Source organism: Oryx dammah, unplaced genomic scaffold (genome assembly GCF_014754425.2).
Source record: "Oryx dammah isolate SB20612 unplaced genomic scaffold, SCBI_Odam_1.1 HiC_scaffold_17, whole genome shotgun sequence".
NCBI classification, from domain to species: Eukaryota; Metazoa; Chordata; class Mammalia; order Artiodactyla; family Bovidae; genus Oryx; species Oryx dammah.
In genome coordinates this window covers 26,235,395-26,262,563 of record NW_024070201.1, presented here as the reverse complement: position 1 = coordinate 26,262,563, position 27,169 = coordinate 26,235,395, and the positions used below count along the sequence as shown (strand labels likewise).

The following is a 27,169-nucleotide window of genomic DNA, read 5'->3' as shown; positions in this document are numbered from 1 at the left end:
AGCTCAGGGTTAGAGCACAGCAGGAGAGGACACAGGAGAAGCAGCAACCCCCCCCTCCTGGGCCCATCCCCTGCCTCTGCAGGATTTAATAACTGCCCTCCTCAAAGATCAGGAGACATGATTAATTCTGACTCGAGGATTATTAAAATGCTTCCACCAAGCATCTGGCATTAAAAGTTTTAAATCAATTAATCTGTTGTTTGGGGAAGAGCCTTCTCGTTAGCACAGCTGCAGAGGCCGCTCAAGTTGCCGTTGGGCTGGGGGAGTGGGGGCAGCCTCCCTTGGGAGCGGAGGAGACACTCACTGGGCTCCAGCAGCTTCTCCAGGCTCCCAGGCCCAGCATCTCTCACCATCTCTCATCCGAATCATGGTGTATCTAATTTCCAAGTGGTTTTCTCTCCCATCCCTGTAGAGCTACCAGATAAAACACAGAATGCCCAGTCAAATTTAAATTTTAGATAATAGTGGATACTGTTTTTAATATTGATATGTCTGTTTCAAGGAGTATTTGGGACACACTTATATTACAAAAGTATTTTATTTTTGTTTACCTGAAATTCAAATGTAATCAGGCCTTGCGTATTTTTCATTGCTAAATCTGGCAACCCTCCCCCCACCCTGTTTTAGTAGCCTGACCTCATAGCTGAAGTGGAGCTCCTGGGTTTGAGGCCTGAGCCTCCTATCTACATGCTAGATCTCCTAGAGAGCATTGCTTCTTCTTTCTAGGTCAAGCAAGAAAACAAGCAACTTTGAACTCAGGGGCATGTAGATGTTCATGGGCCTCTTACACAGTCATTTGCAAAATTTCTATATGACTGATAAAACATATGGAAAATTAACATTCTCAACTAAGAGCACACACCTGGTAATGCTTTTAGCTTTTAACCCTGTCGGGGTTATCTAACCGGGAACACCCTGATAACACAGATGTGCCTGGTCCACACTTGCATCCACAGCACCCAGCCCAGGGCTAACACATGGCAGACCCTCAATGTAAGTTAACAAAATGGACTCGTGAGTAAATGATCCTCCCCTGTGTTCTCACCCAGGCTCCTGAGTAACTAGAGTTTGTCATTTATAAATTACAGAGAGTTAAGTGTACAGACACAGCCAGAGTCAGAACCAGTCTCAAGTCCACTGGACCAGGCACTGGATGAGGGGCCAGGATCCCTAGACTCAAACCCTGGGTGCAAGTGCTGGAGTTGGCTAATATCCTGTACCCTTGGCTAAGTCTTTACCCACCCTGGATTCTGGTATCCTCATCTGTCAGTGAAGGAAGGGAGTTGTGCTTGGGGTCTTTACAGCTCAGACATTCTGAGATGGCTCCAGCAGTGCTGAACTCTGCAGCCCGACTTTGAATGGATCAAGTTGAATGCTGGATCCTGGCTCTGAGCTGCAGAGCCTGGTAAGGTCATGGGTGGTAATGTCCCATTTTAAAAGTCTAGGAGAGACTTGGTTGCATGGTATGTGCTGGCCCCTGTTACTGGTGTCTGTTGCTTTTCTGCAAAGAAGGACCAGGCTTCAGCTTTCTTATCCCCGAAGCCTGAGAGGAGAGGAAGGAGACCCCCTCCCGCCAGATTCTGCATCCCATCCAAGGCTTCTTTGACCCTTGTCCGCACCTCAGATATTTCTTTTCAGCCTCTGCAGCCAGCCCAGATTTATCCTGCTTCGTGTCTCTCATGTAAAATGCATATCCCGACACTTTGCTAGGTTAAATGATTTAACAGCCGAGGCAGAGAGAATTAGGGGTCCGGGAGCAGGAGGCAATGCCTGCTTTTCAGATGAGATTGGAAAGGAGATGGAGATCGGTGGTGATGATAATCTCTTATTTTAATAATATAAAATAACTGTCCCACTGAATCAGGGTGAGCGATGAATCCTGTGGCCTGGGGTTAGAGACAGCCAAGTCTGGAGAAGAGAGCCAGGGGGTGCGCTGATGTCCCTCTCTCTCTCTGTTGTTCCTTCTCTCTTGTCTTTCTCTTTTGAAGAAGATTTGTGCCAGCACCATCCTGTGGCCTCCTGGTAGCCAGGGAGACTGGAAGGGAGAGTGGTGAATTTGAGAAGGGGGTGTGTGTGTGTGTGTGTGTGTGTGTGTGGTGTGAGGGAGAAACAGGGAAAAGAAAAGGGAAGAGAACGAAAATCAATGAGTTAGGGACTTTCCTGAGATCCGGTGGTTAAGACTTGGCCTTCCAATGAAGTGTGCGGTGTTGATCCCTGGTCCAGGGAGTTAAAGTCCCATGTACCTCGGGGCCAAAAAAACAAAACATAAAAACAGAAGCAATATTGTAACAAATTTAATAAAGGCTTTTTCAAATAAAAAATGAACAAAGGAAACAAAATCTAGGGAAACCAAAGACTATTTTTCCTTTATGACTGTTGATAAGTGATACCCTGATCTGTGACCCTGGAAAAAGGGAACAAACTCCCTAGAGCCAGGAGTATTGACCTCTAGGAGTGTAGGGACTGCTATCTGGAACCTCAGAATCATAGGATGGTTGGTCCTGGCCCTAGTGAACCTGGGGAGAATAACTCACTCTTCAATCAGTTCCTTAGTTGGCAGATACATATCAAACACCTATCATGGGATGGTCTCTCTGAAGTTGGCTGGCTTAGACCAGAGAGGTTCTGAAAGGAGCCAGGTGGTGGGGAACAAACTCCATGGCACATGTCAGCTCAGCAGGGTTCCCCGTCACAGCAGGATGCTAATAGCTGAGGAGCTGCAGACCTGTCTTCTTCCCTGGGATTAATTCATTACTCCAGCCCTACTCAGATTCCGCCAGGTTCAAATGTCAGAATGGAATATGCAGCTGAGTCAAATGCTCTCTCTCTCCCTGTCCCAGGCTGGCTCTTTCCCTTTTGCCTGTCTGCAGACAGCTGCAGGTGTTGGGGGCTTTGTATGGGGTGGCCCAGGGGCAGTGGCCACCTGAGCCGGTGAGTGGGTAGTCTGCTCTCTTTACTGTACTTGTTTATGGGGGAGGGTAAATACATACGCACTGGGGCTCCCCAGTCAGGACACATCAATGCACGGAGGGCAGGGAGAGACCTGATCTTAGGGAAGGGCCTCACTCCCTGCCTTGTAATCTCTGCTTCTCATCAGTCGGCAGCCACTTATGAGAACTCAGACATGTTGGGTCCATGATGGACACGAAGGACACAAAGCTGAACAGACTGATTGGCTCAGCTTTAAAAGTAAATGTTGAGTGCCTATCTAAAGAGCCACTGGTATAGTCCTTAGGGTGGAAGGCTCTGGAGCTAGACTTCCTGGGTTTGTATCTGCTGCTGACTGTGTGTGTTCACTTAGGCATGTTAGGCAGCCTCTCTACTGTTTCTCCATCTGCAAAATGGGGATAACAAAAGTACCATCTTGACACAGCTGTACAAGTGTTAAATGGATTGATGCAAGTAAAACAAGCAATTGCTAAATAAACATAGTAACTGTTTCTATGTGGTAAGAACATAGGGTTTCAGAGTCTAAAACAGAATGAACCACCATTGATGGCTGCTCGCTGTGTACCAGGCAATGAGATTTAGACCATTAACAGCCTTCTAAGGCAGGTTTCTTATCATCCCTACCATTTTATACAGGAGGAAACTGAGATGAAGTCTCTTCTTGCATGAGGGTACCTCACTCATGGACTGTAGCCCGCCAGGCTCCTCTGTCCATGGATTCTCCAGGCAAGAATACTGGAGTGGGTTGCCATCCCTTCTCCAGGGGATCTTTCCTACCCAGGGATTGAACCCTGGTCTCCTGCATTGCAGGCAGATTCTTTACCATCTGAGCTACCAGGGAAACCCCAGGAAATTGAGGTAGAATATGATCTCTGCTCTGTTAGACTCTGAGTCTGAGCTCTTGGCCATGACTTATATCTTGGAGAGACAGAATGTACATAATTACAGAAATGGCATCATTTTGTAATAATGGCATAATCTTGTAATAATATAGGTCCAAATATAGCACTGTGGGATCCACAGAGAATAACGGGGCTGCCTCCATCAAAGCTGGTCAACGAAAGCTCCTGGAGGAGGGAAAGTTTGAGCTGGAGGTTGAATAGGCATTCTCTAGGTGTACTGGGTGAGTTACGAAGGAAGCAGAGGGACGAGTGAAGAGCAGGGCACGTTAGGTAACTTCCAACCCAAATGGCTAGAGGGAAGGTGGGCTATGTCTTCTGTAGAAGACAGGTGATGAGCTTACCATGCAGGGCACTGTCAGTGGTGCCAAGGAAGTGGGTTTTATATGAAGGTAGTGGAAGTCACTGTGAGTCTGAAGCCAGGGAGCAGCATAAATGGACACTGAAGAAAGCTCTGTTCTCTGCTGCACCATGGAACACAGACCTGAGAGGGCAAGACCGAGGCAGGAAGGATGCCTATGCTGCAGTCGTGACAGGCTGACTCTGCTTCACACCCAGAAAGATGGGATGGTGGGGGTAAAGGAGGAGTGGCCTTTATAGGCAGAAAGGGACATGGTACCTGTTTCTGATTCTTGGTGGTGGCAGCATGACTCAGCCAGGGAAAGACAATGTCAGCTCTAAAGGCTGAGAGGGAGGTGTGGATAAACAAGGCTGCAGAGGCTGTCCTGGGGATGAAACAAGTTTTAACTGGTGACCTGCGAGCCAAGCACACATAGCCGAGAGGGTGGGTGTGAAGAAGGCTATTCCAGACCAAGTCAGAAGATTCTTCTACTTTTAAAAAATATTTATTTATTTATTTGGCTGCATCAGATCTTAGTTGCGGTACATAGGATCTCTCTAACTGTGGTGCTTGGGCTTAGTTGCCCTGTGGCGTGAGGGATCTTAGTTCCTTGACCAGGGATTTAACTTGCATTCCCTGCATTGCAAGGTGAATTCTTAACCACTGGACCACCAGGGAAGTCCCAGGAGATTCTTGAGTGGAAGCAAAGAAAGATCTGCTAGCTTATTGTAGGGAGGCCCAGGCTGGGGTGGGGTAATGGGAAGCACCCCAATCAAATCAGGCCACGTTGAGTAGAACTGAGGTGTCAGAGCAGCAGCGCTGGCCCAGTGGGGACAAATAAGGACCCCAATTCAGAGACAAAGCAGGTTTGGGAAGCCACTGAGAATCCCACAGGACCTCAGAGCAGGATCAGCCCTAAACTGTCTGGAGAAGAGATCCAAGCATCTCTTAAGCCTTTAGGAAAAAAAAAACAAAAACAAATGGTGAAATGACAAGAAGAGACCCAGGCAAGGCCCGGGAGTCCTCACTGAGCTGTGTTCACCAAGTCAATATTTTGCTACATGTTCAATTGGCAATCAGAAAAAAAGAACTCTGCAAACATGTTTCTTTTTATAGTCCTTGGTATTTTCCCTTTGTTTTCCTTGAAACGTTTCCCTCCCTCCAGTCACCATGGGTGTTGTTTGAAGACCTAAGTGGGGACTAGGCTTCGATGGCTAGAAGGAGAATCAGCCATAATCTCACAGCCAAGAAGAGCCAACGCAGGAATGCGGAGCGTGCAGTGAGATGGGAGTAAGGGGCACAGGGCAGGGCAGGATGGGATGCTGACTGCCTCCCATGGCAGCTGCTTCCTCACACATGGGTGGCATACAGCTCTGACGGGAACAATCATATTGGCTAAATAAATGGAGAACTAAGATGGTTTTCTGGGTCATTTGTTTTTAGAGCAGCCAGAGCTGTTTCTATGTGTCATACTTGACCTTATATCATATTCTTTTTTATATATGGCTTACCTTCTGTATACTGGATGGCAAGCTTCCTAAAGGCTGTGAACTTGCTAGACCCAGTTCTGCACCCTCCACAGCACTCAGCACAGCCCCTTGTCTAAGGCAGGCGAGGGGATGAACATCCCTGTCAGTGAGTTTGAGACCAAGGGAAAGCCAATGCTGTACTGCTGTTTTCAACACACTGAGTTACAGGAGAGGTGGTTGGGGTCAAGAACAGGGGCCCAGTTCCCAGAAAGGCAACAGTTAAGAATTATCCTGTAAGTTGTTTTTCACGTCTGGAGTTTGGGATTAACATATACATACTAACGTGAATGTGTTAAGGCGCTTCAGTTGGGTCCCACTCTGCAACCTCATAGATTGTAACCCACCAGCCTGCTCTGACCACGGGATTTCCCAAGCAAGAATATTGGAGTGAGTTGTCATTTCTTTCTCCAGGGGATCTTGATTTTCCCCACCCAGGGACTGAACCCGGGTCTCTTTTGTCTCCTGAATTGGCTAGCAGGTTCTTTACCACTACCACCACCTGGGAAGCACTAATAGTCTTTATAAAATAGATAACCAACAAAGACCTACTGTATAGCACAGGGAACTACACTCAATATTTTGTAATAACACGTAAGGGAAAAGAATCTGAAAAAGAATATATCTGGATCTCTATATCTATCAATCATCAGTCTCTCTATTGACTATCCATTTATCTATCTATCATCTATCTGAATCATTGTGCTGTACACCTGAAATGAACACAACGTTGTAAATCAACTATACTTCAGTAATAATAATAAAAAGAACTATCCCAGACTAAGGCTAGAACTGTGTTACGAATAAGGCCATTAGAATGAGAACCCTGGAACCGGGCCCACAGCAGTGGCCCAGTCATTCAACCTGGGCACTCCAGGTTAGGATGGGAGGGGGGCCTGGTGATGGAGAATAAGGCAGAGCAGCTTGCTAGAGTCACACAAGATATAAGCAATGGGTTTACGTCTCTGTCACTCGGGCCACTGCAATAACCTCCCAAGTTATCTGCTCTCTAGTGTCTCTCTGCTTGTGCCCATCACTCAATTGACTAAGCATCATCCTTTATCACTCTCTAGTGTATAACCTTCAGTGACTCTCCTTGGCTTCAAAAAGAAGTCCAAGCTCTAAAGCCCCAATTGACCTTATTTTCCACTCTCTGCTCCCTCCATCCATGCAAACTTTAATGCCCAAGTTGTTGTTGTTTACTTGCTAAGTCATGTCCAGCTCTTTTGAGACCCCATGGACTGTAGCCCACCAGGCTCCTCCGTCCCTGGGATTTCCCAGGCAAGAATACAGGAGTGGGTTGCCATTTCCTTCTCCAGGGGATCTTCCCAACCCAGGTATCAAACCCTCGACTGCCCAAGACTGGAGCTTATTTATGATGCTCTCCCCTCCTCCACCCAACGCACTTTGCAATTTCCTCCCTAGACACCTCTTCACAGGTCTCATTCTATCTTCCGATACCTACAACTCACTTCCTGAGCCCAATTTAAATCCTACCTCTCTCAGGAAGAACTTTTCGGCTTCCCAAGCCCACATTCCTTTTTAGTCTGACATCTGTCGAGCGTGTACCATGTGCCAAGCGCTCTATGTGTGTTATCTCATTTTGTCCCCCCAGTAGCTCTGTGGCTTCAACTTTGCTATTAATTCTAAAGGTCTGAAGTACTTTGTGCAAAGTTACAGAGCCACGAGTTCAATACTGGCATTGAACCCAGTATTTTAAAATCCAAAGCATTGTTCTGAACCCTGTTGTAAACAAAATGATCTGTTGGTCTTTGTACTTGTTGTGTAAAGGAAAAATAGCCTCCCCTCTCCTCTGTGACCAAGAGCTATGGGTACCATAAGAAAATGTGGGGTTCAGGCTTTATAATTTGGAGACAGCAGGGTAGCTTATAAGGATACAGAACTGGGACTTAGGGACTCTGTCCTCTCACTCTGTTACTGGGTACATCACTCAACTTTTGTGAGCCTGTTCTTGCCCTTTGTTAAAAGCAAAACATAACTCTTATGACTCAGACTTTCGTGAAGGTCAAGTTAAGGTAATGCCACATTCTGTAAATTGCAAAAGCAAGATGGGTTATTGTTATCATTTTTACCCTCCAAAGATGAATTATGCCCTGAGATGAGTAACAAGCAGTGGATAGCAAGGGTCATGTCCTGAATAGCAAAAGACACAAAACAAAGGCACACAGTGAATGTCTGGAAAATTCCATGTAGTCTATCAGGATTGGTTAGATTTCACCAACACCTTAAATCAGATCAAGATGCCTCTTAAAAAGAAGTCACAGACAGAGCTGATGGATTGGCTTCAAGACATTTGTGAAGCTTTCAATACTGGACAATTCTGAGAAGAGGATCCATTGATTTCATTAGATTCTCAGGGGGATCCATGTTGACCCCAGAGGGTGAGGAGGCAGTGGCCTGAGAAAAGAGGCTTGTCCATGGAATCAGGCACAAGCTGGTAGCTGGAAAGAAGGGTCCTTTTCCTCAGAAATAGAAGTTATGGATGGGGAAGTATTAGGGGCTGGCAAGAGTAAAGACCCCAGCCCAGTGAACTTGGAGCCTACTTGGTAGGGTCCTAGACAAGTTTACCTCCAGGCAGTGTGGGGTCTCACAGGGAGGTGGTGGTGGTGGTTTAGTCGCTAAGTTGTATCTGACTCTTGTGACCCCATGGACTGTAGCCTGCCAGGTGCCTCTGTCAATGGGATTCTCCAGGAAAGAATACTGGAGTGGGTTGCCATTTCCTTCTCCAGGGGATCTTCCTGACCCAGGAATTGAACCCAAGTCTCCTGCATTGCAGGCAGATTCTTTACCGACTGAGCTACAAGGGAGGCCCCTGTTCTTACACCTTCGATTATTTCTCTGATTCTAATGTTAAGCAGCTTATTGAAGACAAGATCACCTAGCTGGATACCAGTACTGTATCTAGGTTGGGCCCCTAAATTCCTCAGTCCTTTGCAAATTCAGTTTTGTATTTCTCAGCTGGTTGTGTAACTGATGCTTTCACAGGTCCCAGTGAGGAGATCAGCGTGGAAGAGAACAGAGGAAGAGAACAGACAGTTTGGGCTGGGTCTCCAAGGCCAGATCTAAGGAGGAAAAAGCAGTCCTGGTGGGGATGCCAGAGCCCAAAGCAGGCTGTTCTGTGGAGCAGTGGAAAGACTTGAATGTTAGGTGTTTTGATAAAAAAAGGCTTCACTGTCAAATATATTTGGGAATTCTGGATGAAACAAAATTAAACAGCTTTTCATTTATTTGCTTGTTTGTTCTACTTCCCTGAACCTTGTGACTGTTTAAGAAGGGAGCATCAGAGGCAACATCTCCCTGATTTTTTCAAGTATGGAAACTTCATGTCCCAAGGAGCAGTTCTCGAGGCTGGTGTTCCAAAGGATACACTAACATTGCCCAAGTTTGTCAGATGGCCTCTGTCTTTTCCACCTCCCGTCCCTTCCTTTTCATTTTCACAACCCTTCTCTGCAGCCAGAATGGGGTCCACATCTGGAGCTTCAGGAAGACCCCTCCTCAGCCCAGCAGGATTTCTGCAAGTAGTATAGGTTTAGGCATGTAATGAATTTAGATTTAATTTGCAAGTGAAAAAGCTTGCATTCTTTTGTAGCTTACACCAAAGCTCAAACGTCTAAGCTTCCAGGGTTTAAGTCTAATTAACTGTATTTCACAGCTTATTTAAAGAAAAGAATGGAGGCATTAAAATTGTAAAATCTAATTTTTGAGTAAATCTTTCAGTGCAAAATTAATGTCGCAGTATTAGAGCTGCCTTGGCAATATATCTCTTGTCTTCAAATTTCAAAATGAGCTTTTGCAAACATGAAATTATTCATTAGACTGTCTGGTAAAGAGATAAATAAGTGTCTCTTCAAATCCTTGATCTCCTCTTCTCTATTTAGCCAAAGACGGAGTTATCTGGCTTGAGGGCAAGTGGGTTGATCAGATTTGTGAATTTTGACAGGTAAGGAGAGCAGCCTGAGAAGCAGGAGTATAACCAAGCAGGACCCACTGGGGCCTTCCCTGGACAGACCCCTCCCCCGCATCTCTGCTGTAGTTTCCTCTCTGAAGTACCCAGATAACAGTATCTGATGCATACTTCCTGAGTTGTTTTACAGATGCTAAAACCACCACCAGTGGAAGAAATTAGCTACTTGATCAAGAGCATGTAGCCTTCAGACCTGCTGGCGCCTAAGGATTGATAATGTTAACCCCGTTATCTCAATATCCACCAATCAGAGAATTGTGCAAGAACTGATCACAGACCCTGCGACCCCCTCCTTCATGTAGTCTTTAAAAATGCTTTGATGAAACCCTTGGGGGAGTCTGGGCTTTTCGAGGGGCGGGGGAACGAGCCACCCATTCTCCTTGCTTTCGTGCTCTGTCGCTTCAGTCATGTCTGACTCTTTGTAACCCTATGGCTCCTCTGTCCATGGGGATCTCTAGGCAAGAATTCTGGAGTGGGTTGTCATGCTCTTTCAGGGGATCTTCCCGACCCAGGGATCCAACCCGTATCTCCTGTGTCTCCTGCACTGGCAGGCGGGTTCTTTACCACTAGTGCCACCGAGGAAACCCCTCCTTGCTTGGCCCTTCAATACACCCTTCTTGGCTCCAAATTCTGATGTTTTGGCTTGATCAGCCTCACTGTGCACCAGGCACAACATTGTGTCTGGCAACAGAAGCTGTGCTTGCAGAGGGAGTTGGGGCAGAGTTTGAGTCCCTTCTCTGTTCCTGATGCACTGACCCTGGGGGACAATAAAATGTCTTAGCCACTGCCCTGGGGTTGGGGAAGGAGCTGGCAGCTGCTCAGGCTGAAATACCCAGATTCTCAGTGCCTCCAGGTGGGCAGCAGCCACTCATTCTCCCAACCCAGCCTCACCGTCCTGTTTGGCCCATCACTGAAGCCTCTTTTACTGCTGTCTCTTCTCCTAGTCCCTGTTATTGCCCTAATTCAGGTGCGTGCCCACCACCTTTCCATTCTCATCTGCCACCTTTTCCCCTTGAGGGTCCTACACCCTGGTCTCAACACGTCTACCTCTCTGAGCCTTCTTTGCACATGCTCTCACAAAACCCCAGTTATTCCTCCTCACTACCCTTCCTCACCAGATATGGGACAATTTTCCCCCATCCAGGGAATACATCCACTTTTCCTTCATAGCCCTATTGTCTAGTGCAGCAGCTGGTCTACAGTAAGCACTCACTGTTTGTTGGTGATGATGAAGATAACTAGAAGGAGGGGCAGAACTAAATGTTCAGGAACTTGGGGTTCCTGTTTTCCAACCTTCCATTTCACTTGGTAACTGTTTCCTTTCACCTGTAATACAAAGTTGTAGGGAGTGGAGGAAGAGCAAGGGGGAGCTGGGCATCAAATCCTCATGGAGGGGACCATTCTGAGGATCTGTGAGGTGTAGAAAGACTATCCCTGGATGAGAATTTAGCTCTGCTTCCTATTCCTCGGGTGGATGTGAGCAACCTACATTCACTCTTATTTCCTGCCTGCAAAATGGGAATTATAACTCCTAAATGCAAGAATTCTGTGAAGCTTAGAGATTGTGCAGAAATGATGTGTATGCAGTATCTAATACCACTGCCTGGAATGTAGTAGGCCTTCAGAAATGGTAGCCTTTTTTTTTTTTTTTTGAACGTTGTGTAATGAAGGGATGAGGTTTAAGCAAGCTAACATTCACCTACCAGATTTGCTTGTTAATTTATTACGTCTTTGGTTCATTTGCCCATGCATTCAATACATATTCATTTCATTTGTACTGAGTGTGAGGCAGCATGCTGGGTGTTAGGGACATGGCGCTGAATTAGACCATCACTCTCCTTCATCGCCTGTGTGTCATTAGCATCAAACCCTGCTTCCTGTTTTCTTTGCCAGAAGCCCAGCCTAAGCTACCCTTGTCTCTTGCCTGATTTATTCCAATAGCCTCCTGCCTACCTCTGCTTTGCCTCATTCCAATCCATTTCCTACAGAACAGACAGAGGAGTATCTTAAAGCCACTGATTACAGCCCTCAGTGGCTTCTGATTGCCCACCAGCCAAGGTCGATGAGCTGCCACGGAGCTCAGAAGACCTGCAGGGTTTCTGCCCACCACTTCACCTTATCTCTCCTTTCATTGCTACCCTCGGTCAACTGTCCTCCCATCTCGACCCATAGGCAGGTCCTAGAGTCTGCCATCTGAGCCTTCCCAGAGCTATCCCCACTGCCTGGAAGATTCCCTGACTTTCCTTATCTCATTACCTTCTTCTTGTGTTGCCATAGCATCTACTCATCCACAGTTTAAAGAACTCCCTGGGGGCTGTTCTTGACTCCCAGATCGGGAGCAATGCTCCTCCCAGGAGCTCCTACTTCCTGATCATGCACTCACTATACTTTGGGCTTCCCTGGTAGCTCAGCTGGTGAAGAATCCGCCTGCAGTGTGGGAGACCTGGGTTCAAACCCTGGACTGGGAAGATCCCCCGGAGAAGGGAAAGGCTACCCACTGCAGTATTCTGGCCTGGAAAATTCCATGGGCTGTATGGTCCATGGGGTCACAAAGAGTGACTTTCACACTATTCACTTCACTATGCTTTATTGATTCTTTTATTAACACCCATCCAGCAGAATTACATTCAAAAGAATCAGAAGATGGATATGTCAAAAAAGCATTGAAAAATAACTTTAAATGTTCACGAAGTTGCTTGAAAGATGCCAAAGGGACATTCATCCCTAACACGTAGCAAAACTTTAGAAACCCCTTCCTCCATCTCTCTCCATCTCACACTCTCCCAGCCAGCATAGCAACACCCCCGTATTTTCTCTCCCCTCTCCCTGCACTTTCCCAAAGCCACCCCAAGCACAGCCCTGCCTGCCTTTTATCTCTTTCATCCCTTTCTTCATTTTTCTAGATTTTCATTCACGAGTAACTCTCTTCACTTTCATTCTTATTTTTCAATTAAAAAAAAAGTTCAAATATTCATATAAATGCAGAATACCTTCTGGCAAACACCCCAGCACCCACTGCAGGTTACAGTGAGGTCAGCATGTTTGCTTCAGCTTTCTGCCCTTCTGATCAGCTGGTCTTGGCCAAGCAAGATCACAAGTGGGAAGAGTGGTCCAGGGGATGGCAGTGGCCGCAGTGAACTAGAGTGGACTTGCCCTACAAAGGGACCAACACCAACTGATTGTGGCCCCTCGAAGAGACTCTTCTCAAGAGCAGGGACTTGGACGGCCCTGTTCACCTCCGTATTCCCAGCACCGGGGATGGGACCAGGCCCTTGGATGAATGAATGAAGGAATATGGGCCAGGTATTACCAGATCTCCTGAGTTTATCAAGAGAAGCCAGGAGTCTAGAGAGAAATCAGTTATAATTGTGGGTACATGCCCATGGCCAGGTGCCCACGATCTGTCAAGACCTCTGACCAAACTTTCGTGCTGTGGTGCTGGTTTCAACCGTACTGAAGGGCAAGGCCAGAGCCTGTCCAGACGTCTGTCCACAAATCCTTCCTTCTCAGAAGGCGTGGTGGTGGGGAGAGGAGAACGCTCACAAGAGAGCCTCCTTGTTGCCATTGCTACTGTAGCCTTCTGGAGGGCAGCTCCTGTCTACTGTAGGCCCAGGGTCTAGCGCCAGCTCTGACACAGAGTAGGTCAGCACATGTGCTGAAGGAACAGAGCGCTCAAGGGTGGGAATCTTGGGCCTTCTCTGGTCGGCCCCCTGCTCCCCACAGAGCAGCACTCCACCCATCCTTACCTGTGGGCAGGTGGCATCCTGCCTGGTTGGCGTTCTGTGCTCTGAGAAACAGAGTTTCTGCTGAGAAAGACTAAAGGCGGGAGAAGAAGGGGACGACAGAGGATGAGATGGTTGGATGGCATCACCCACTCAATGGATATGAGTCTGAGTAAAATCCGGGAGTTGGTGATGGACAGGGAGGCCTGGCGTGTTGCAGTCCATGGGGTCTCAAAGAGTCTGACTCAACTGAGCAACTGAACTGAACTGAACTGAGGGTGGTGTGGGTTTGATCCCTGGGTCTGGAAGATCCCCTGGAAAAAGGAATGCCAACTCACTCCACTATGCTTGCATGGAGAATTCCCATGGACAGAGGAGCCTGGGGGGCTACAATCCATGGGGTTGCAAAGAGTCCGACATGACTGAAGTGCAGACTCACGCAGGGTGATGAGGGGTTGGGCCTTAGTCTCGTGGGGTCTAGCCCAGATCTGCTAATGATCGGTCGAGTGACTCTGAGAGGACACGTCACCTCTCCGACCTTAGTTGCACGGGGTTGGCCTCACACTGCTCAGTGCCTCCCAGCATAGATGCTTCCAGGTCAGGTGTTGCCGGGGTGGTGGGCGAGGGGGAAGCGGGGAGGGGCCAGGACAGGGCTTGGGTCGGGAAGGTTCCCTGGAGATGGAAGTGGCAACCCACTCCAGTATTCTTGCCTGGAGAATCTCATGGACAGAGGAGCCTGGTGGGCTGCAGTCCACCAGGTCACAAAGAGTCGGACACAACTGAGCGACTTCACTTTCACTTTCACCTTATCTTCAAAAACAGAGTCCTCTCTGAGGTGCCTCGGCCCTGCCTTGATTCCTTGACCACCTAACCAGGTGGCTCCACGGGGGTCTTCAGCTCCTTCCTGACCCCTCTGCTTCCCAGGTCACACCACACTCACCTGGACCCCATTCTACAGGGGCCTTGCCCCTTCTCAGTCATTACACTCCCACCTAAGACCACCTATTCAACTGAAAACCCTGACTGTGGCACCTTGAGACATTGCCTCCACTATGGAAACCGGAGCATGTACTCCCAGGGGGCCACAGCCTATACACACATGTGCGTTCCACCCATCTGTAATAGCACTACCAGAGGTGACTATTTCTGTAGTCTTCACTATAGGTCAGGCACTTTGTGTGCCTTCTCCTACTGGGTACAATGCTTTCCATGGATAAGAGAAAACCAAAGTTCAAAAAGACTCAGTAACTTGCCCTCCTGCTGTCTTTACAAAGGGCCTCGGCACCCGTCTCATTCTCACAACAGCATCTGCCAGGTCAGCAGCCAGATATTACCATTGTAGCAAAAAGGAAAGAGAGGCTGGGAAAGGTGAAGGCGCTTGCCAAGATCGCAGTTAAGAAGCAGCAGCAGAGCAGAGTGCATGGGAAGCACCCCTGAACCCTGCACTCTGTCGCACCCCTTCCTAGGACGACCAGACACGCTCCCCTCTCCCACCTTCATCCACCATCTCTGTCACAGAAAGACCATCCCCCGCCCTGCCTCCTCCCTAGATCATTCCAGAGTACGGCCAGCCACTAATTGGCTCCAAGAAGTGATTACTTCAAAGAAGTTCCCATCGGACCAAGAATTCTCTAAAACACAAAACAGCACGCCCTCTGGCTGCTCCCAGCTTTTTGCTGCTGCAGAGCTGGAATTTCTGCGGGCCTGTGAGCTGGGCTGGTGGGCGGGGCTGCTGAGACTGGCTAGGGGCGGGGCCTGTAGTGAAGACTACAGAACCTCTGGTAGTGTTATTACCGATGGGTGGAACGCACATGTGTGTATAGGCTGTGGCCCCCTGGGAGCACGTGCTCCGGTTTCCATAGTGGAGGCAATGTCTCAAGGTGCCACAGTCAGGGTTTTCAGTTGAATAGGTGGTCTTAGGCGGGAGTGTAATGACTGAGAAGGGGCAAGGCCCCTGTAGAATGGGGTCCAGGTGAGTCTGGTGTGACCTGGGAAGCAGAGGGGTCAGGAAGGAGCTGAAGACCCCCGTGGAGCCACCTGGTTAGGTGGTCAAGGAATCAAGGCAGGGCCGAGGCACCTCGGAGAGGACTCTGTTTTTGAAGATAAGGTGAAAGTGAAAGTGAAGTCGCTCAGTTGTGTCCGACTCTTTGTGACCTGGTGGACTGTAGCCTACCAGGCTCCTCCGTCCATGAGATTCTCCAGGCAAGAGTACTGGAGTGAGTTGCCACTTCCATCTCCAGGGAACCTTCCCGACCCAGGGAACCTGGGTCTCCCGCATTGGAGGCAGACGCTTTAACCTCTGAGCCAGCGGGGAAGCCAGGTACTCAGAAAGAAGATAAGGTACTCAGAGAGAAAGAGACTTGGCCCCAGGCAAGGGAGGCGCAGATCCAGGCCCAAGCTCTGAGCTCCAGACCCTTGGTCCTGGACTCTGTCCTCCACCCCCGTGGGGCTGGGGAGCGTCACTGGCTGCATCTCTCGGCTCCTTGTACCTTGTGATTCCCCCTTACCTGGAGCTCCCCTGCTTCCTCTGTGCTCTCCCAAGGGAGGGCTCAAGTCTGGACTCTTGCCTCCTTCTGGGCCTGCTCCCCCCAACCCCCACCCCAGTGGCTGTGCCTCCTCTGGGCTGACATGGGACCTGGCCCAGGGCAGATGAGTGCCTTGGGGCCTGTGGGGGAAACACATCCAGCCATTTAAAACCATCACACTTGCATTTGTAGGCTCTGGCTTCTGAGAAGCAGGATAAACAAACCTGGGCCCAAGAGGAAACTTGTTCTTCTTTCTTTCCTCTGCCTTTCAAACTCATCAAAGTCAAGTTCTCAAAGCTCCACTGTCTCACAAGTGCCTTCAAATGGGTCTCATTGTTTTATTTATTGTGCTTATCACAAGGGCAGGCAGCCTGGAGACTTCTGGGCCAGTGGAGACCTCTTTCAGGGAGTGTTGACATTTCCAGGGGATCTGAATGGTCCTCAGGGTCTTTCTCTGTGTGGATCAGCCAAATTGAGAGAGGGGCTTGCTAATGGGGGTTTCCCAAGTAGGTCATCCCTGTGTGGCTGGGCACATTTCTTCATCCACACTGCATTGCTCGTGCAGCCAGGTCTGTGTCTAGCCCAGGATAACTTCCTGGCTTTACCCCTGGACCACCCTGGTGTGACCCTGTCCTGCTGTGTTAAGTTTAGTAGAGGCACTGAGAAGAGTCACTGTGACCTTTGGATGAAGCAACATGTTAATACGTTTAACCCCAGAGGCTACTGTGTGTGTGTGTGTGTGTGTGTGTGTATGGCAGGGACTGGGGAGGTGCAGAAATAAAGGAGGCCTGCCCTGTGGTTCTCTGTGGCCCACAGCCCACTGGAGGGAGGCAGAGGTATCCATCAATCAACCTGCCGCCTGGCGGGCTGGGTTAAGTGCATTATTGAGGTAGAAAGTGCTGGTGGAGGGAGAGGTGGATTCTGATGTGAATGAGAGGAGGAGAAAGACCTCGTGAAGGTCGGCAGAGAGGCTGTGGGGGTTGTGTGAAGTGGAGGGACTGAAAGAGCAAAGGCACAGAGGCAGGGAGCGTGGGGGCTGAATAGTGTCACAAAAGAAAAAGATGGCCAGGGATGAGCAGTGAGAGGCTGGGTTAGGCCAGATCACGGAAGGCTCAGCTTCGCTTTGGGGGAGAGTCCTCCGCTGGTTTTGAGGAGCATCTCTGGGGTGGCTTTGTCCCCAGCGTGTGCACAGGGCTACGTTCTCAGCACTTCCTGGAGGGTTTGCTCGCCGAGGGGTGGGTTTCCAGTTAGAGTTAAACAGTGTCTGGGTGTGGTGCAAGGGTTCTTGGCCCATGGGCTTTGCTGGACATCTGACTCCTCCCATTTTCTGGACAGCTGGGGAGATTAATACTAGAGCATATTCTTGCTTCCTCTTGAATGGCCTCCAAGTGGGTCCACAGGTCCCACTGCTGTATGGCCACATGTAGAACCAGGCCAGTTATGCAGTATTTCCTAACCCCCTACCCTCTCTGTCTGGCTGTCATCTTTGCAGTGTGGTCGATATCATGGTTTTTTTTTTTTTTTTTTTGCCAATGTGAGATAGTGTGTATCAAAGTGCTTTGAAAGTTGTATTATTCAGATGCAAAGTATTTCTTTTTCTTTCCTTTTGTTATCCTCTCATTGGACAGGACTGAGCGACTTCACTTTCATGCATTGGAGAAGGAAATGGCAACCCACTCCAGTGTTCTTGCCTTGAGAATCCCAGGGATGGGGGAGCCTCGTGGGCTGCCATCTATGGGGTTGCACAGAGTCAGACACGACTGAAGTGACTTAGCAGCAGCAGCAGCAGCATCTATTCTCAGACTGTCCTGTGACTAACCCTGGACCAGAGACCTATCTCTTCTGTCTGTTGTGGAGGGCAGATTGGATCACCTCTGCATTTTAGCAATTCCAGGAAGCAGACACTGGAGAGGTGAAGAGGCTTGGGTGTGGTCAGGCAGTAATGAGCGGAGTGGACCTGGACCCAGGAGAACATGCTAGAAAGTAACAAAGACAGTTTTGGTGTTATTTGACATCATCAGAGTCCACCTCCTCATCTTCATAACTTCTTGGTTGCCAGATGCCCTTGTGCCCCTCTGCTGCCTTTGGAATCATTATTTCTCTGTTCTGAACGGTTCTGTTTGTATCTTCTCTCCCAGGAAGTTTGCCTGATCTCCCCAGGTGCCGAGACTCTCTATCTCTCACAGTACTTGCTGACCTCTTTGTCATGGTACTTTACACTGAGTTCTGTATTACAGCCATTAGTGAAGATTTCCTTTCCTTCCTGTTGGATTTAGGCTCCTCAAGGGAAGGGATCATGTTGTTTAGACATTTGGGTCCCTTTGTCAAAATTCCTTATACCCCAGAAGCCTCTGTGACTGCAGGACTACTTGTCTTGGGGACTTCCCTGGTGGTCCAACGGTTAAGAATCTGCTTTCCAGTGCAGGGGACATGGGTTTGATCCCTGGTTGGGAACTGAGATGCCACGTGCCCAGGGCAACTAGGCCCACATGAAGCAACTACAGAAGCTGTGTGCTCCAGAGGCCACTTGCCACAACTAGAAAGAAGCCCACATGCAGCAACAAAAGATCCCACAAGCTGCAACTAAGACCCCATGCAGCCAAATAAATAATGAAAAAAAAAAAAAAAGAACCACCTGTCTTCAGGGAACGTCTATGAGACCAGCAGTGGCTGAATGCTGAGGCATATCCTCCCTAAGCTGGTTTTCTAAGGCAAAACACTGGTCAGTCCTGACCTCCCCATCAGCCATTCCTGCACTCCTCTCTGAGCTGCGGGCTGGGCCTGGGTTCCTCTGAGTCTGAATCATTTAACTCCCTTTGTGAGGCAGGAAGTGAGGCCTGCCTGGGTACTCAGGGGCAAGGGAGAGAAGGAGAAGAAAGAGAGAAAGAGAAGAGAGAGAGAGAGAAAGAGGGCACGAGAGGATGGAGGGGAGATATGGGGGACCAGGGAGGAAGTCAAGGGGGAGTCAGTGTGGGGTCTCCACTTTCCCCTGAGGAGTCACAAACTCCCACCCAGTCCAGAGACAAGAAGGGGCTATTTCTCCATCCTTCTTGTTCCTGGCCCTCATCACCTCCCCAAGTGCCTTCTTTGTCCTGGAGAAATAATGGCTTGTCAGAGAGGCACGGTTATTACTAATTGCTAGATTGCTTTGCGCCTGTTGTTCTCAGACAGGCAAGGCGGGGCCTGTCTCTGGAGGGGCCTCTTGGTGACCTCTTCCTGGAGATGGAGAAGCCGGCGCAAGGAGAGCGAAGGAGTGAGGAAGACAGCCCGGCGTCCTCTCATCTCTCCTGGTTCAGAGCTGTGACGCTTCCGGGATGATGAGTGGGGAATCCGGGCCTGGGGTTATGGTTCGCATTCACACACGAAGACCGTGAATACTGACACATAAGTAATCAGCTATGAAATCATCCACACCCACATGGAAATACCTGTACGTGCAACCGTTACCGTCTCAGCGAATCACACGTGTCAGTGCAGATCCTCAGTGATCAGTGGGCACGTCAGTAACCACAGATGGGCAGGCTCCACAGGCCAGCTAGAACAGGGGCCCACACACAGGTACCCGGTGTCCAGGGTGAGCAAGTGTCCAGAGATTTGAGAGTGATGATTAATTGCATCCTTCTTTCTATCGATTTCTAGACCAAGTAAAAAATAGACTAATAGTGACCAAGAAATTATTCCTGTATTTTCATCTCTCTCTTTTTTTTTTTAAGACACATGGTTTCACAATTCTGAATTTGCAGTGTGGGTTTACAATTGGCCACATATTAGATTTGTGAATACTAACTCTATTACTAGCAAAGGCAATTTAAAGAAATGAGGCCCACAGGGACTTCCCACCCCTCCCCCTTGTGTCGCAGTGGTCCAGAGTCACAAGCCAAGAACCCAGACAGCTGCAGACCCTGCTTTGGGGCAGAACTCACCCTGCTGAGGAGGGGCGGGTGTATGCAGTCCATGCTGACCCCACGATGCAGGTGCCATGCTCTGGTTTCTCCCCAGTCTTGCCGATTTGGTCAGGAAAGGAGTGGGTCAGGGAAGGAAGGCAGCAGGAAGGAGGAGGGCAGATTTCTTCCCACTGTTTCCTGGAGGGCAGAACTTCTGGTTGTGTGAGCAGGATAGGAAAACAGGAAATGGTTTTCCCTTCGAGATGGATACTTTGGGTACTGTGAATTGTTGTTGATGGTTGTTGTTATTTAGTGGTTAAGTCATGTCTGGCTTTTGTGACCCCATGGGTAGCTTGCCAGGCTCCTCTGTCCACGGGATTCTCCAGGCAAGAATCGTGGAGTGCGTTGCCATTTCCTACTCCAGGGGATCTTCCCGACCAAGGGATCGAACTTGCATCTCCAACATTGGCAGGTCGATTGTCGATTGTTTACCCCTGAGCCACCTGGGAAGCCCACCGTGAATGGGGTCAGTGGGGAAAAAACAGATACAGACACCCTCACATACAATGATTTGCATATTCAAGTGTGCATTACACAGCAGGTTCAGGTGGGCAGAGATTACCTGTAAACAGTCACGCTTGTGTGGTATCCACTGTCAGGGACGCGTGTGCAAACTGGGAGCCTCAAGCTCCCACGCCCACATGCGTGCATGCTGGTTTTCATGTGTGGGCAAGTTTAGATGCAGGTGCCCTAGGATGTAGCCCTCTTTCCTGGATCTTGGCCAGTGTTGTCCTGCAGGAATCCCTAAGCCATTTCACAGCAGAAGACAGAATGTGCAGATCTGCTCAGAGGCCACTTCGTGGAGTTCCTTAAGCCAGAGGGCTGTGTGTGCTGAGTGTGGGTGGAGGGACTGGCCTCCAACCAGTCACTCTGGTCATTTCTTCCTGCTCACAGCAGGTCACCTGAGTCTGGGCCTGTTAGTGTGGGCTCTCAGCCTTCGGGGGCCTCCCGGACAGATGTGCCTGCCCACTGTGGTCCTGAGCCTGAGAGAAAGCATCCCCTGCCCCCTCTGTCCCCCTTGAGACTGCCCTCTGCAGGCTGCCCTGGCATGCATGCCCCCTCTGGAAGTCCCGGAGGCCATCTGGTTCACTTTGGTGTTGTTCAGTGGAGGAAACCAAGTCTTCTTTAAAGGAAGTCGTGGTGCCACCCTTATTGTATTTCCTCAGACCTTGACTATCTGTATAGATGCCATCATTAATCATAAGCTGGTCACTTTCTGTGCCTCCCAGGCATTTCCAGATTGTGCTTGCCCATTTCTCCTTAGACTGGAAGCACCCCGTGAAGAGGGACCCCACCTTCTCATTTAATGATGAATCTCTCTCAGCCAGTTTAGAACTGGTGTTTGGAGATCGCTGAGTCCAGCCCCCATATCATACTGACGAATTTGTTGTTGTTTACTCACTAAGTCATGTCTGACTCTTGCAACCGCATGGACTGTAGCCCGCCAAGCTCCCCTGTCCATGGGATTCCCCAGGCAAGAATATTGGAGTGGGTTGCCATTTCCTCCTCCAGGGGATCTTCCCGACCCACTGGCAGGCGGATTCTTCCCTGCTGAGCCACCAGGGAAGCCCACTGAAGCCCAAAGAGAGGAAAGGATTTGCCTAGAGGGTCAACATAATTCACCAGGGTCTAAGACAAGCCCAGCCTCTTCTCTGTGTGCAGCTCTGAGGTTAGATGGTTAGCTGTGAGAGGCTCTTCTGTGTGGACTCTATGTATAAATGTGTGTATACCTGCATACCTGGGTAGCTGCTTGTGCGCACCTGTGTATGTGCTCCTGGATATGGTGTGTTTTCATATGTGGAAAACTATGTGGACCTCTAGGAGAATGCTATGAATGTACTGAAGTGAATTCTGGAGATAAATGAACTTATGTATGCATCTACATACACCTCATTATGCATCCACATGGGTCCTGATATAATACACAAATGCACCTCTGTGTGTGTCTAAGTGTGTCTCTCCACCCACGAAGAGCACTACATCCTTATCTACCCTGAGCAAGTATGCACTGGCCGTGTATCCATTTATACTTAACTCCGTGTTTGCACATCCTCATTCTTGCATTTCTGCTGTGTACCTGACCTCGGTATCCAGCCATGTAAATGCTGCATGTGTTTGTGTAACAGATGGATTGTGCGTTTGTTTCCATAGAGCTCCAGCATTTCCTGCCTGCACTCAGCGTGCTCACCTTTGTGACTCAGGCAGCGTGAGCCCTTCTGCTCAATCGTGGTTCCTGGGGGCAGCCCAGCTCCTGGTGCTGTCTGCCTCATTGGCCACTGGACTGGCAGCCTGTGTCTTTCCACTCAAGGAAAGGTCACTTGGACCCCTGTGCAGGCTCAAATCATGTAACCTTTAATGTTTCCTCTCCTGTGGGGATCGCTCAATTTCCAGCCTCTCTGGGGTCCAGTTTGTGTGATGCCAGGTTGAGAATGAGACTGTGGCCTGGTACAGTCTTCCCAAAGCACTGTGACTTGATGCCCGGGAGGGCAGTTTACTGATGGAACTTTCTATGAGCTCAGGGAACAGCTTATTTTCTACAGGACAGTCTCAGCTTCAGTATTATGGTCAAAGTCTGCTGGAGACCACAAAGTCCAACACTCCCATTTTAGGGATGAAAACACTGCGGCCAGGGGAGGAAAGATGACTCATTGTGGCCCACACATTGATTGCTGGACCCCTGGTCTAGTGTCTTTCCCCTCGTTATACCAGGTGTCCTGGGTCAGATGGGTAGTGGTCCACCAAAGATTCGTGTTTCCCTTTTATAGTGTAGAGAGCTGTCATGCAAACGTCCTCATGCATACAGGGACCATATTTCTATCACCCCTTGTATCTACATGGGTCACGTGACTGAGTTCTGAGCATGGGATATGAATGGAAGTGATTGACATATGCCAGCTTTGGGTCTTGTTCACAGTTACCTCCCAGGCATATATTCTCTTGGTCTTCCTCCATTTGCTGACTGGAAGTGACTGCCCAGAGAGACCAGGAAATAACCACATGTTGATGGTGGAACAGTTTATATCCATCTGGGTCCTTGAATGTCTCCTTGAAGCAGAGTGCTTCCCCATGAGAGGAAGAAATACAATTTCTGTTGCATTAAACCATTGAGATTTTATGTTTATTTGTTACAGCAGCTAGCATCATCTTGATTAATACACTACCTCTTCTTTTTCAGGAAGTGACCCTTAAGAAAAACCTTCCAAGTTCCTCCTCATTGTCACTGTCTTTAAATCACAAAATGGGGCTCCTTTTGATTACCCAGAGCAGCCCAGCCCCAGAGGGAAAACCCGAGTCTCCATGGCGACTATTCCTGCAGTGTATAATAAAATTAATGGATGTACTCATTACAGTAATTCTGGCTGTCCTCTGAGCAAATTTCACTCTTCAGGAGGATCACTGGCTTTTACTTGTGATGCCTGAGAATTATCCTTTAAAATTATAGAGAGATTCAGATCTCCTTGTAACCTCAGCCCAGGGGGCGAATGGCCTTGCCCTTTGGAGGATGGATCAAAATGACATTAGTGACCAGGAGCTCACCCTTGATTTTCCCTCTTCAAATCCTCTCAGTTCAGGACCCCTTCCTCTTCCCAAATGGTCCTGATGAGAGTTCTCCCCCAACCCCAGCCTCATGAATTGAAGGGAATAGCTTCTGTTGCTGCAACCTGGGTCAGTGCCAATGATCTCATTAAATGCCTCTGAAGATTCCCCCAAGCTGAGACCTCTGAGATGGCATCTATGCCATCCTTGGAATTTCAGTTCTGCTAGAGTCAGAGGCAGGGACAGAACCTATAACACTATACAGTAATGCAAGAAGGTCGGAGGTCAGACAATCACCGAGACCTGCTCTTTTAGCAGAAGTCCTTAGCCAATGAGTATCCTGCCAGCATACACAGAAGACATGCCACGGTGGTGGTGGTGATTTAGTTGCTAAATCGTGTCTGACTCTTGCGACCCCATGGACTATAGCCCACCAGACTCCTCTGTCCATAGGCCTCTCCAGGCAAGAATACTAGCGTGGGTTGCCATTTCCTTCTCCAGGGGATCTTCCAGACCCAGGGACTGACCCCGGGTCTCCTACTCTGCAGGTATATGCCATATTCTTGCTCAAATACCTGTGACTCCCTATTGTTAAGGCCACAGGCTTAAATGTTTTATTTTAAAAAATATTCATCCAATTATTTATTTTTGATGTGGACCATTTAAAAAATCTTTATTGAATTTGTTACACTGTTGCTTCTGTGTTTGTATGTTTTAGGCTTTTGGTCAAGAGGCATGTGGGATCCTAGCTCTCTGACCAGGGATCAAACCCATACCCCCTGTTTTGGAAGGTGAGGTCTTAACCATTGGACCATCAGAGAGGTCAGGCTTAATTCATTAACCTGCTTTTCAGGATTTTCACTGGGGGCTCAGACAGTGAAGAATCTGCCTGCAATGTGGGACACCTGGGTTTGATCCCTGGGTGGGAAAGATCCCCTGGAGGAGGAAATGACAGCCCACTCCAGTGTTCTTGCCTGGAAAATTCCATGGACAGAGGAGCCTGGTGGGCTACAGTCTATGGGGTCACAAAAAATTGGAGTAATAGAGTAATACACACACAGGATTATCACAACCAGGCTCCACTTTACCCCTTTGCTGGTCTAAGCATCCTCTCATAGCAGCACCCCTGGGGCACAGCAGGTCCTCAGAATGCTTTGACTTTTCATGTCTGAATTCTTCGTTCATGTTTTTTCCTCTGCCTGGAAAAAATTTTCCCTCTTATTGACTTGTTAATATCCCTCTTTTTCTTGTGGACCTGGCCCTTTGTCACTTCCTTCATGAAGCCTTCCATGACTCTTACCCTCCCATTTAGATCACACCTCACTAGAGATGTAATGAGATGAAATGTCTGTGGTCAAGGAGCAAATCTCCATTACCCTCCTGCCCCAGAATTGAGCTCCGTCCTTGGCGCTTAGTATGGATGTGCCAATAAATACTGCTTGAACAGCAAGAGCCCTGTTTGTTCATCTTGGTGGGCCTCAGGCTGCCCGGCGGGGTTTGTCTGAGTCCCCACGTGGCCTCAGGCCCTCATGAGAATTTCACAGTGAGAGACCAGAGGCCTGAAGAGCGGCAGCCCCAAGAGGACCAGATGGGGAGCATCAGTCAGTGACAGGAACACTCCATCTGTGACCCGTGCAGTCAGTTGAGGAAGCTCTTTATCTCATCACTCCTGCATTTGTTCTCGGGTTAGCATTTCTGAAATCAGGAAGGTTCTGACCATGGATAACCTATCATGGTTTATTGGACAGTATGCTTTTCTTTCTTAGTGATAGGTAAGTGCAAAGTGCATTTTATGCTAAGTGAAATAAGTCAGACAGAGAAAGACAAATACTATATGATATCACTTATATGTGGAATCTGAAAAATACAACAAACCAGTGAATGTAACATAAGAGAAGCAGACTCACAGATAGAACAAACTAGTGGTTACCAGTGGGGCTAGGGGAGCGGGGCGATGTAGGGGTGAAGAAATGAAAAGTACAAACGATTGGGTATAAGATAGGCTCAAGGATGTATTGTACAGCACAGGGAATACAGTCAATACAGTTATTTTGTAATAACTGTAAATGGGAAATATAATCTTTAAAATCTTTATAGAAATGAAAAATGAAAGGCCATTGTTTTTAGTGAAAAGAAATTGCAGGTTACAATGGATGTACCTTAGATTTGCTGAAATAGATTAAATTACCTGTGAACAGAGGTCAGGGCTGAGATAAGGGTGGCTAAGTAAAGTCATCACTGGCATCAGACTTGGACATGAGAAGGAAACAGATCCAGGGCTAGGATGAGGTGTGTGAGGCATCAGAGGAAACAGGAAGCAGGGGTATAGTTTGGTGTCTTACTGCTGCTGTATTTATTTTTTTATTAAAAATATTTATCTATTTATTTACTTGGCTGCCCCAGGATCTTTGAATTGCAGCATGTGGGGTTTTTAGTTATCGTGTGGGTTCTAGTTCCCTGACCAGGGATTGAACCCAGGCTCTCTGCATTGGGAATGCAGAGTCGTAGCCCCTGGACCACCAGGAAAGCCCCTGCTGAATTTCTTTTTTGAAGGAGGAGGAGAGCTTTCCTGTCACTCAGTGAGTACCCCTAGAAGGAAGTGACCCTCTGGATGGGGGCAACAGTCACCTCCCAGGTCTCTTGTCCATCTCCCAAATTCTGGGCCTCTTTGTCCCTCTTACAGATCTCTCCCCAGAGACCTACCTTGGATGAAGGAGAGGAGAGGGGAAAGTGGGCAGGCGAGAAGACTCTGCTCCTGGATAGGTGTGGGTGGTGATAGGCGACAGGTGTTGAAATGTGAAAATCAAGTACACATCACTGGCTCTCAACCCCGGCTGCCAGTTTCCCTCACTGGGGGAACTTCTCAAGAATACATTGCTTTGGGGCATCCCTGGTGGTCCAGTGGTTAAGAATCTGCCTGCCAATGCAGGGGACATGGATTTGATCGTTGGTCCAGGAAGATCCCACATGCTGTGGGACATCGAAGCCTGTGTGCCACAACTACTGACGCCTGTGAGCCCAGAGCCCTTGCTCTGAAACAAGAGAAGCCACAACAACAAGTCCATGCACTGCAAGGAAGGGAGAAGGCAATGGCAGCCCACTCCAGTACTCTTGCCTGGAAAATCCCATGGATGGAGGAGCCTGGTGGGCTGCAGTCCATGGGGTCGCTAAGAATCGGACATGACTGAGCGACTTCATTTTCACTTTCACTTTCATGCTTTGGAGAAGGAAATGGCAGCCCACTCCAGTGTTCTTGCCTGGAGAATCCCAGAGGCGGGGGAGCCTGGTGGGCTGCCGTCTGTGGGGTCGCACAGAGTCGGACACGACTGAAGTGACTTAGCAGCAGCAGCAGCACCAACTGCAAGGAAGAGTAGCCCCTGCTGGCGGCGGTTAGAGAAAGCCCTCGTGCAGCAACAAAGACCCAGCACAGCAGAAAACAAACAAACAAACGTTGTGTGAGTTTTAACCTGGGCCAATGAAACCACTATTTTTTGTCTACGGTTGAGAGTCATTGGCTGAAAGTATTTCTTAAATATTTAATGCTAATCATTGAGGATGGCCTTCAGAATGCAAATTATATTGTGAATCCCTGAATTGGAGAAGTAAAACAATTTACATTTAAGTAGCCCTTTCAGTTTGCAAAGCACTTACACAGTATGTGATTATATTTGCTCCTCTGAGGCAGGAAGGCTCATTACTATCATCATGCTCATTTTACAGAAGGGAGTATAGGCTAGGAGGT

At 48.6% G+C, this 27,169-nt stretch overlaps 1 long non-coding RNA gene across 1 annotated transcript; it reads right to left on the bottom strand.

Moving 5' to 3' along the window:
• Nucleotides 1-2,158: 2,158 nt before the first annotated feature.
• LOC120876287 lies at nucleotides 2,159-19,997 on the bottom strand. Its single transcript, XR_005724141.1, has 3 exons — nucleotides 19,870-19,997; nucleotides 19,375-19,581; nucleotides 2,159-2,243 (listed from the first exon to the last, which is right to left on the bottom strand). It is a non-coding gene; the product is annotated as an uncharacterized LOC120876287 (long non-coding RNA).
• Between the last annotated feature and the right edge of the window lie 7,172 nt (nucleotides 19,998-27,169).